The sequence below is a fragment of the Ambystoma mexicanum genome, chromosome 9 (genome assembly GCF_040938575.1).
Source record: "Ambystoma mexicanum isolate Mex_15411 chromosome 9, UKY_AmexF1_1, whole genome shotgun sequence".
Classification (NCBI taxonomy): domain Eukaryota; kingdom Metazoa; phylum Chordata; class Amphibia; order Caudata; family Ambystomatidae; genus Ambystoma; species Ambystoma mexicanum.
The window spans coordinates 26,903,623-26,916,439 of NC_090931.1; positions in this window are offsets into that span (position 1 = coordinate 26,903,623).

The window sequence follows — 12,817 nt, forward strand, 5'->3', positions numbered from 1 at the left end:
CACCATACCCATCATGCACTTGAACTGATACCTGCTCAGAGCCAACCCTGTGCAAAAATACATGTGATCCTGCTCCAGCAGGCTGTCTTACTTGCAGGTATGCGGCTAGACCGGCTAGGGGACAGACTGGTCTTTCCTTAATGCCATAGAGTGTGATTCTTCTCCCCCTCCCTTTTTGATTCATCTTAGACTTTTGTAGGTGTATCTGAGCCAGATCCCCTGCCATCAAAACAACCTCCAGCCTCAAAAAACCTGTACCTTGGCCCTCCTTATTCTCTGGAACCAACTTGCTGACTCTGAACGCTCCAAAGAAGTCCAAGGTGAATGTTTCCATGAACAATACCACCTCCCATTGCCTCCGGCATGTTTTTGGCAGTATTCCTATCAACCTGTGAAGTTTCAAAATGTCTATGGTGCACCTGGGATCGGGCTTTCTTCTCTGTGCATTTAGTCAAACTCTTTATAGCCATTGTGATGTAATGCTCCTCAGTGGCATCAGGCATCCCTCCCAGTTTGTGGTAGTGGGCTATCGGTGCTAGTTGGTAAGCTACCCAGGATCTAGTTTTCTGATTCTGCCTGCCCCACCCGATAAAGACGCTCACTGGAGATCCTCCCTGATGCTCTGCCAGGAATTCTTCCTTGAAAGTTAGAAATTGCTCCCAACACACTTTGTATCGCCTTCCTGTGCCTGGCGCCAATGCTGTGCTGATCAGTGTGTTCAAATGTTCCCAATCATGCCCCACCACTGGCCCTTGAATGGGGTCATCCTCTCGTTTGCCTCTGGTCTGTTCTCACGAAACCTTCCCCACTGTAAATGAGAGAGAGTCAGCTATTACTTTACTTTCCCCAGTATGTGTCATGCTCTTACTTCAGAGTTTAACTTGAGTAAGCTCGTTGTCTGCTCCCTGAGCAACCTGAAAACCCTTAAGTTGCTAGGCGTCCCTTGATTTATGTTCTATAACGCTGCCAGGTTATCTGACCACAGAATCACCCTTTTATTGGCCAGTGATGCCTCCCGTAGCCTGAATGCCACTACAATGGGAAACAACTCCAGCAGTTCAATGGATCGGGTTACACCCTCTTCATGCCATGCGGCTGGCTAAGCGTGCCCACACCATTCATTCCCCAGTATTGCACCAAACCCATGGGCCCCTAATGCGTCTGCAAAAAGCCTCACATTTTCACTATTTTCCCACACTCCCTCCATAGTAGGACCCCATTGGATGTATCCAGGAAGCCATCCCACATCTGCAGGTCCTCCTTTACTTCAGAACCCAGGCGCACATGTTGGGATGCATGTTGCAGCCCCACTGCCTTTAGCTCAATGCTCCTGGTGAACACCGTGCTGCTGGGATCACCCTGCCGGCGAAATTCAATTTCCCTGCCAATGACTGTAGCTCCCTCTATGTGACCTTTTTCCTGCCCCTCAATTCCTTGAAAGTGTCTTTTTGTCATGACCACTGTGAGCGGGCACAAGTTGTGCCACAAGCAGGCTCCCACCAGAACCCTGAGGGCCTTAAAACCACTGCAAAAGGGCTCCTGGAGCCAGTCCTGGCACCTTTGGCACCAGGCTCATATGTAGGAAGGAAGGGCTGTTCAAACTAGGTTCCATTTATGTACATGGGCCTTTAAATCCAACATGGACGCACCCACACAGTCTAGTTCTAAGAACCAAGCCATGCGGTCTAGTGTTTTGAGTGTGGCAGGCCTGGAACTACTTTCCCTGATACTACTTTACCTGGGCTATATAAACCACACCCTGACTGCAGAACACGCTTCGTGTTATTCTGCAACCAGCAGCGTGACGCTCACCGTATCCAGCTCCTGGTCTTCAGCATCTTCCTGTAATCTGCAAGAACAAGAACAAGATTATTCTGTCTAACCGGAGAAAACACCATCCAGCACTCAGCATCTCAACTGGGCTGCAATCTGTGGAAACCCTGAGAAGAAGAAACATCACTCACCTGTGAGTACTATTTTAGGGACTTCCGGTGAGCAGCTACCAGAGCAGCGGTTCGAACATTGCGACCTGCAACATCGAGAAAGGGAAAAACAATATTAGAATGTGCGATTCCAAAACATCTAATCCATCAGTCCTACCTGAATTTCTTCGCGCTATGCTACGCTTCCATCCAGAGCACAGCAACATCTGCAATGGAAAAGAGACATATTCATGTTCGCTTTCAATATTAAACAACCACACAGAGCTGTACTTACCTTAACGGATTCGGGGGCCTGTTTTTCATCACGCTCTCATCCACTCGCAGCACCACAGCGGCCTGTGAGGAGAAGAAGAAGAAAACACACGCTTTCTCTTACCTAGAAACGTGCCTCTCCATCCGGCACGCCAGCATCAAGACCTTCGCACCTGAAAAGAACGAGATAAAGACATTAACGAACTACCACCATAAACAGAACAAAGACTTACAATTAACAAACCTACCTGCCTAGCAGCAGATTCAGGGTCACAGCAGGCCTGGACCCAAGGAAGGCGTACTGCACCAGTGAAGCAACTCGGGCAGCTCGCCAACAAATGTCAAGCGCCCCTGGACAAGAAACGCAGGACGGATAGCTCACCCTACAAATAACTAAGATTCATTATTCAGCACTGGGAAACTACGCATCCAGGGTTCCAGATCTCAGAGCCTTCCAGATGCCCCCGGGATTTCAGGTGAGCGTAACACCTTTAGGTTCTTCACCTTGTCCTTTAGTAGCCTTATTGTTCTTTCCTCAGAATTGATCTCAATTCCCAAGAATGTTAGCTTTGCGAGTGGGCCCACTGTCCTTCCATTCGCTAGGGGAACCCTCAGATCATGCGTCAATGCCTTAAATGTATTCATTAATGCACCACATTTGTCTGTTCCTTTCCTACCGATGAACAGGAAGTCATCCAAATAATGCATCACTTTCCCGCCCCCTGCGCTCTGCTTTAGTGCAAATTCCAAAAATGTGCTACATTTTTCAAAGTATGCACAGGAAATTGAGCAACCCAACGGTAAGCATTTGTCATGGTAATACAGGCCATTGATCTTGAAGCCCAGCAAGTTATAACTTCCTTCGTTGATTGGCAATAACCTGAAGGCTGATTCAATGTCTGCTTTCCCCACTAGTGACCCTCTCCCCATGGCCTTCACCAGTTCAACTGCATCCTCAAAGGAGGCGTAATTCACCCTACAGTTCTCTTCTGCTATGCCATTGTTCACTGATTGTCCCTCTGGGAACGATAGGTGCTGGATGAGTCAAAACTGCCCTACCTCCTTCTTGGGCACCAAACCCAAGGGTGATACCCTAAAGTTCTTGAAAGGAGGGGTAGCAAAAGGACCGGCCACCCTGGTGCGAACCCCGGCATCCCTCACCCATAATTGGTACAAATCCCCGGCATATCTCCTTGCCCCTGACTGCTGGAAGGCATTGCAGTCACCTGCCGTGGGTGCCTGACCACGCCTTATGGCAGCCCCCCAGGCATGCTACCAGCTTGACCCGGTGCGCTAAGGCCCACAGCCCCCCCTGGGCCATTCACCACCCCTCTCTGACCATCCGTTGTGCCTCCATCATGTAGGGGCCCTTGTGCAATAAGTGAATAACCCTAGCACACTGGACCTCTTGTTGCTTCTTTGTTAGCCCTGGATAATTGCCCCTGAAGGCCTCCTTCTGGCAGCGGCCTTCCCGGCAAACGCACTGCTCGGTTTCCTTTTCCCCTCCTTCAATCGTCATACGAGCGTGCATGAGGTGGAACTGTCAAATGAGAAATTATATTGTGTCTCCTATTGCAATGAATATATGTATATTGGCCTACGCCAAGCTGCTTCTAAGCCACTTGTGAAGAAATCCATGTTACAAGGTCCTGACCTTAAAATCAATGTAAGCCGCCATTTTAGGTCAATCCGCCATTGACACCTGAACATATAAAACACATTTCTGGCATGTCTGTTCCAAATACACAGAAGGAAGTTAGAGCCTTGATAGGTTGTGGCTTTGACAAAGAAGGGCATTTCTTCGCCATTGCCGTGGAATGCGGAACACCAGCAATCATTTGATTTGCTCAAGACTGCATTATGCTCTGCACCAGTTTTGGGCACACCAAACTATGAAAAGGCCTTTGTGTTGTTTGTGCATGAATGTGATGGATATGCTTTGGCTGTATTAACGTAGGAACATGGAGGGAAGAATAGGCTGTGTGGTTACTTTTCTTCCAACCTTGATCCTGTAGCATGCACTTTGCCAAGATGTTTGCGAGCTGTCGCTGCTGCTGCTGCTGCGTCTGTAAAACAGAGTGAGGGAATGGTCCTAGGCCATGACCTAACTCTGATGGTGCCTCACTCTGTAGATGTTCTACTGAACCGAACCCAAACGCAACACCTCACTTCCGCACGATTGACGAGATATGAATTGATCTTGTTTGCTCCTCACATCCAAATTAAGAGGTGTTGTGTTCTTAATCTGGTACCACTTGCGGCGATGAAGAGCCACATGACTGTCTGTATACTACCGAAGAAGAGACAAAGGGTAGAATTGATTTGAAAGATACTCCTTTGGATAATCCGCAAGGAGAGCTGTTTTGTGATGCTCCTGCTTCAAACCTCCGGATGGTACATCACAAGCTGCTTATGCAATCACCACATTAAGCACGGTCGTGGAAACCAAGAGAATCACGCATAACTCTGCGCAGGTCGTAGAGATTATAACATTGACCCGAGCTTGTGAACTTTCCGATGGGCTTGCAGTAAACATATATACTGATAGTCAGTATGCCTTTGGGGTGGTTCACAACTTTGGGAGACTTTGGTCAGAGAGAGGGTTCTTCACATGGTACCAAAATCCAACATGGCCCCCTAATAGTACAACTGCTCTCTGCACTTGCACTCCCTATTCAGTTAGCCATTGTGAAATGTGCAGCACATCAAAAGATTAAAGATGACATAGGAAAAGGGAATGCTTTTGCTGATCAGATAGTTAGACAAACTGCTACCGATCTCCGTTCAGAGATGTATATTTCAAAGGAGACTGTAAATGCTTATGCAATGGACGAGGGTGTTGGGTCTGAACGGGATATCCAAGCTGATGCCACATTAGAAGAATCCAAGAGTTGGACTGAAGCCTTGGGGAAACTTGATGATGACTGGTGTTGGGTGGACATAGTTGAAGAGAAATGGCTACTCCCTGATGCTTATGTAATGATGATGGTCATCATGGCCCATGGTCCTACGCATATATGTGCCCAGAAAAAAACGAAAATGTTAGAGAAAGTTTAGAGAAATTAAAAAAAATTGAAAACTGCCCAACGCTATGTTCAGGATTGCATTATTTGCCTACAGCACAATGTGGGAAAGGGGACAGCAACTCCAAGGGGTAGTTTTGGGCCAACCTCTGTCCCCTTCGAAATCATCCACTTTGATTTTATTGAAATGGAACACTGTAATAATATGAAGTACGTATTAGTGGTCATCTGTGCTTTTAGTTAATGGGTTGAGGCTTTCCCTGTCAAAGATGCTACAGCCATGACTATGGCGAAAACCATGTTAAAAGAGTACTTCCCACGGTTCGGGCTACCAAGAGTCATCTGGTTGGACAATGGTCCACATTTTGTCGCTGCTGTAATTCTACAGATATGTGCGTCACTACAGATCGACAAACGGTTCCATTCGGCCAGATACGCTCAGAGCGCCTTACTACTATAAAGACACAATGGTATCATCAAGAACAAGCTCGCTAAGACGTGTGTCGGCACTAAATTAAAATGGCCGGACGCCTTACCGATCATGTTATTATCCATGCGTACAACCCCTCAAACTAAGACTGGGTTGTCTCCATTTGAGGTGGTAATGGGGAGACCTGCCAATATCTGGAATCTTCCTAAATGTAGATCTTTAAGAAATGTTGAAAATGTATTACTTTCAGATTATTGTAGCCAGTTGACTAAAAACCTGTATTTGATTTATCACCAGGTGTGAGAGGCTTTACCTGTGCGATACGAGGGCCTGGGCCACAGCATACGGCCTGGAAACTGGGTGCTAATCAAGGCATTTGAGCGCTCTTCCTGCCTTGCACCTCGCTGGCGCGGCCCATTCCAGGTCCTGTTGGTCACACAAACGGCGGTGCGGGTTTCTGGAAGAAAGAACTGGATCCACGCGTCGCACGTCTCAAGAAACTTCCTCTCCCAGTGCCACAAGATACAGAAGAAATAGAACCCCTCGCTAACGCTGCAACCAACGATCCCAAAGCAGTAGATAGCGCTTAGAGTGTATCGGAGAATCTTTCTGAGCCCGTAAGGCTTGGGAAACCAGCCATTTCGTCTCCACACTCTCCAAAAGCTTTACCTCCGGAAACTGCTGTTTCAAATTTGGCATCTTCCCTGATACGTTGCTTCCAACGGGAAGTGACAACATTATTGTTTCCGGATCAATCAGTACCGGGAAAAGCAAGGTACAATCTGCGTCCAAGAAGATAGACTTACGGCACAGTTCGGCTGTGCATTCGAAGAAGGAAAGGATCATCGAGGGCTTGTTCTTGCCCAAATTTGAGAAAGGGGATTCTTTTGGCTAGGGTTGTGGAAGGACTAAGAAGTCGCATGCCGGGAGGTCGCCAGCTAAAAACACTGGGGTTTGTCGTTTGAAGACTACAATGCCTGCCACCGCTACCGCTCGTATGGGACTTGTAAATGATTGTGTGACCAATCGGGACAATGGACAATGCACCTGGGCCCCGAAAACGTATTGCTGTGTTTTTATAATAATATTTGGTTTTATAATAGTTACTGTCCTAGGTTTATGGTACCTCGAGGAAATGCATCCTTTAGAATCCTTGTTACCGACTGAAAATGTACCTACTGTTCCTACTCCCTTTGTACATTTGCATACTCTGTCCCATAGGGACTCCCAGCATAGACAAAGGTACAACAATAATACTCTGCTACTTATCATGAATGCTACGCATGCCATTTTTAATAAGTCTAACTATTGGGTCTGCTCACATTTACCGCAACACAGGGATAAGGAAGGGGCTAGGTTGGTATATTCATCCTTTACCTTTGACAACTGCTTGTTATGCTTCTTTTAGAGCACTGTTCTTTGACCGTTGGAACGATAGCATCTCGGGGAACTTTGATGGCACTAATTTAAATAGCTTTGCGAAACGTGTTCTGACTCCTCTGGATGCTCGCTTTTTGCAAATAGTTGTAAACTCAAGGTTGCTTCTATTAGGCCTTCTGATAGACTGTCTCGTCCTTTCCAATCTTTGATTTCCTTTAAAATGGCTCCGATAGGCAATAAGGATGCCATGCCTCCTTCTTACACTGTTAACCATATCCCCGATTCAGTTTCTTTTTGCATAGAGAGGAATGGTACTCAGTCAATGGGAGATTTTAGAGGTGGCGCCAACATTGCAAATTTGACTGGGGAAGATTGACCTTTGTATATTGGCGAACCTGTCTACTTTGTTTGCGGTAATGTAGCATTTCCATGGTTGCCCAGGGATTGGCAGGTAACCTATTATTTAGGGATCCTGTTACCTGGGGTGTTTATAGCTAGTACAATAGAAGTTTCAAAGGCTCATCCACAGCGGGACGAGAACGGAGACACTCCAGCACAAATATTGGGAGATATAGCAAAATCAGTTGTGCCATTTTGGGGGCAGATAGCGAATTCCGAAGATATCAGAAGACTAGCGAGAGTACTGGAGAGAACCATCAACCGGACCACGGACATACTCTATAATATGACATTAGAACAGAAAGCGATAAGACTAGTAGCGCTTCAGAACCAGATGGCATTAGATGTCATTCTTGCTGAACGTGGTGGAGTGTGTAAATTAGTGGGGTCCGCTTGCTGTCTTTTCGTGCCAGATTCCTCCCCAACTATCTTCAAGGCAATACAGAATCTGCACGTCCTTAGTTCAGAAGTGCATGTTCCCGAGGGAAACTGGGATCTTAGCGCTTGGTTCTGGGACTTCTTGCGATCTTGGGGTTGGAAGGTACTTTCGGTCTTACTGATAATTTTGGGAATTCTGTTGTTCCTTTGTTGTTTTATTCAGTGTTTACCTAGTATATGTTCGATGCTAGGGGGATGCTGCGCACAAGCGATAGGTACAATAAAACATAAAGTGTATGCCCCAGATAAAACTTCCAAGGAATACGTGTTAAAAGAAATGTTAGTGAATGACCTGATGGCAACAGATATTTCTGACAGTGATTCAGGGTGCATGGACGATGATGCATGCATGCAGTTATTTGCAAGGAGATCAGAAGTAGTTTAACACTTGCCATAGGCCAAAAGGAGGGTTTGTCAAATGAGAAACTATATCGTGCCTCCTGTTGCAATGAATATATGTATATTGGCCTACGCCAAGCTGCTTGTAAGCCACTTGCGAAGAAATCCGTGTTGCAAGGTTCTGACCTTAAAATCAATGTAAGCCGCCATTTTAGGTTAATCTGCCATTTTAGGTTTGCTTTGTAAAGTCACCCTGTGAGTTAAAATGGTGGACGATGTTGTTCCGAAATACAACATGGCTGTCTTGACCTCTGTGTGTAGCTAATATGTAACTTGCCTGAGGTCGTGAACTGAGACCTTGTCCTTCGTTGACCTGTGTGTAAAGGATTACTCACGTGAATGAAACTAATCCGCGAGCATATGTTAAAAACAATGTATTCAAATACTGAACTGAGAACACTTGTTTAACTACATTGTATTAATGTTTGAGAAGACCTGTATGGGAAATCCCAAAACACACAGTTGCCATGTAGGCTTGTTGACGTATGTATTAAAGGCAAACTAGTAACATGTGGATATGCGAACTCGGCATGAACCCTAGATCAGTAATGTATTAGAGGAATATTAACCCAAAGTAGGGTTGGACATTGTGTGCGCAAATGGTATAAAAGAGCAACGAATTCTAATGTACAGCGTCTCCCACTGAACACACTGAACAGATTCAGTATAAATTATAGATCTTTGTATGTTCCTTTGTAACCCGTGTTAGGTGTTTTTCCTTTTGGGGTACTCAGCCTCGATATTTTGATTTTGTTTTCACAGAACCAGCAGTGGGCCTACCGGAAATTGCCTGCCTGATTGAAATTGTCCATCCCTCACTTGGTCGGCAAGCACGTCTTGAATGCTATCCCCATTTGCAGCTGCCCGACCAGCACACGCACCACCCAGAAACACTTCCCTTCGCATCCTGGATGCTGTCCCCTTTTGCGATGGCCCGACCAGCACCCACACCGCCAAGAAGCACTTCCCTTTGCTTCCTCGCTTATTGCTTTGTTGAGGGACAGTGGCATCCTGGGCACACGCACTGCCCTTTCTGCTCTGAAATTCCTCTCTGTGCCGCTCCGCTTCCTCAGTCCGAACAGCCTTCCTTATCGAGGCTTCTTAACCCTTGCCACTGGAGCCAATCGTGCTCCACGACGCTCACAGCACTGAGTTTTGGACACTTGAAATAGATTGCTCTGCTCCGCTGACTCCTCTGGTGCTGAGCCCGTCTGACGACGCTCACAGCAGTAGCAGTGTTGCAGAAACAAAGTCCTTCTCGCTGCAGTCGGGTAACTTGAAAATCAGCCCCTGGTCTCGTTCCTCTGGCATCACTGGGCCAAAGATGGTGCTGCCTGCTGGGTGAGCCCCTCTTATGCCCCGGGGCTCGTTCTTTTGCTTTGTTGCCCTTTCACGGGCTTCCCCTCCTGTTTGGCAGGCTTCCTGCCCCGTTCCTTATTCCCTGGCTGCATCCCCGATTTATCCAGGGGGGAGGAAGGAGGACGCTGCCAGGTTATCTGGGTGCCTCCTCTTGGGTTGCCCCCATCGTCACCTTCACTCATGTAGGCCCAGAATATCCTCGGGAAGAGAGCAGAGCCTTGAGGGACCCCACAGCGTTGAAGGCTTCGAGGCGCGGGGGCTGAGTGACACCTGGAACCTCCAGTCTGCAGCACTAGTGCAAGTGTTCAATTTTGTGTGATACATGAAAAATGTTTGATCAATCATAAGCAACCATTGTTTTTGGTTATCTTAGTAAAAACTTCAAACAGGATGGATGTAAGCAGCATGGTGCCAAGCTTGCTGTGCTTGATGGACTCAAGCTGCTACTCAATGATGAGGCTTAATGAGGGGGAACACACCAGTGGTCAATTGTGTAGTTACTGCTACACAAACTATAAGCTACTAACTCTCCATAACTGCATACAAATGTACTGTAGATTGATAGTAGAAGAAGAACATGCATGCAGACACACACACACACACAGGCACACACGCACAGGTACACGGTTACAGGCATTCCTAAAACCAGCAATGAACACCACTGAACACAGGCTATGCAGTAAGATGCCAACACAAGACCGTTTGGAGTCCCAGGGATCTGATAGGAGAGATTGAAAAGGCAGCAAGCTGGGATCATTGTTGTGAACCTCAGAGCCCCCAAGAGACCCAAGACGCTGCCAAGAATCCACCAGATCCAAATGAGCTCAGGGAAGAGCGATCCTCGAGTACTGCGCCCTCTGGGATTCAGACAGGACTAGCATGTAAACCTCACACAATGCACCAGAGGTTGCACCCACCACTCAGAGGTGAGAGACAGCACCCGATACGTACCCTCTCATGCAGGGGAGGCATGTGGCTTGCCTTTCTTCTGGACTGTATGTTCCCGAGGAGCAGGCCTGGGGGGCAGCAGACCCTGGGGGGCAGAAGTGTCCTGAGATTGAAATAAAAGCAAATGCAAGGTCAATCTTTCTGGAAGATTTCTCATAGGAATGCAGGGATCAACTCCTGTTCACATCCTTGCACGCCTAGCAATTGGCACTGTAAACACATGTTTAATGTGTTCTTTCCACAATATCTCCAAAATGGTCTATGCACACAACATTCAAAATATATCTTACACAACCCTCAACCATGGTTGTTATAGACATCTCTCCAACCCATGGCCCATAATACCTGTACATCTCAGACACCCCCCAACCATGGCTGTTACAGCAATCTCTCCAACACATGGCCCAGCATAATACTTGTACATCTCACCACCCCTCAACCATGGCTGTTACAGACATCTCTCCACCACATGGCGCATAATACCTGTGCATCTCACACACCGCTCAAACATGGCTGTTACAGACATCTCTCCAAGACATGGCCCATAATAATACTTGTACATGTCACACATCCCTCAACCATGGCTGTTACAGACATCTCTCTAACACATGGCCCATAATACCTGTACATCTTACCCCTCAACTATGGCTATTACAGACATCTCTCCAACACATGGCCCATAATACCTGTGCATCTCACACATCGCTCAACCATGGCTGTTACAGACATCTCTCCAACACATGGCCCATAATACCTGTACATCTCACACATCGCTCAACCATGGCTGTTACAGACATCTATCCAACCCATGGCCCATAATACCTGTACATCTCAGACACCCCCCAACCATGGCTGTTACAGCAATCTCTCCAACACATGGCTCAGCATAATACTTGTACATCTCACCTCCCCTCAACCATGCCTGTTACAGACATCTCTCCAACACATGGCCCATAATACCTGTACATCTCACACGCCGCTCAAACATGGCTGTTACAGACATCTCTCCAAGACATGGCCCATAATAATACTTGCACATCTCACACATCCCTCAACCATGGCTGTTACAGACATCTCTCTAACACATGGCCTATAATACCTGTACATCTTACCCCTCAACTATGGCTATTACAGACATCTCTCCAACACATGGCCCATAATACCTGTGCATCTCACAAATCGCTCAACCATGGCTGTTACAGACATCTCTCCAACACATGGCCCATAAATAATACCTGTACATCTCACACATTGCTCAACCATGGCTGTTACCAACATCTCTCCAACACATGGCTCATATTAACTGTACATTTCAAAAACCCCTCAACCATGGCTGTTAGAGACATCGCTCCAACATATGGTCTGTAATATGTGTACATCTCACACCGGTGTGACAGACATCTCTCCAACACTGGTCCCATAAGTCTACGTTTCACAAAACGATCTAACCATTGGTTTGAAAGACATCTCTCCAACAATGGACCCATAATAGCTATACATCGTAAACACCCTTCAACCATGGCTGTTACAGACATCTCTCCAACACATGGCCCATATTACCTGTACATCTCACACACCCCTCAACCATGGCTATTAGAGACATCTCTCCAAAACATGGCCCAAAATATCCGTACATCTCAGACACCCCTCAACCATGGCTGTTACAGACATCGCCCCGACACATGGCCCATACTAAGTTTAGATCTCACACACCACTGTAATCATCAGTGTGACAGGCATCTCTCCAACACTGGGCTCACAATAAATCTACATCTCACACAACGCTCTAACCAACGGTGTGACAGATATCTCTCCAACACTGTGCCCATGATACGTCTACATCTCACACACTGCTCTAACCAATGGTGTGATACACATGTCTCAAACACAAGGCCCATAATAAGTCTACATCTTGCATACCGCTCTAACCATCGGTGTGACAGATATCTCTCCAACACTGGGCCCATAATAAGTCTACATCTCACACACTGCTCTAACCATTGGTGTGACACACATGTCTCCAACACATTGCCCATCAAAAGTCAACATCTCACACACTGCTCTAACCATTGGTGTGACACACAGGTCTCCAACACATGGCCCATAACACTTGTCCATCTCACACAGCCCTCAACCATGGCTATTAGAGACATCTCTCCAACACATGACCCATATTATCTGTACATCTCACACACCACCCTAACCATCAGTGTGACAGATATCTCTACAACACTGGGCCCATATTA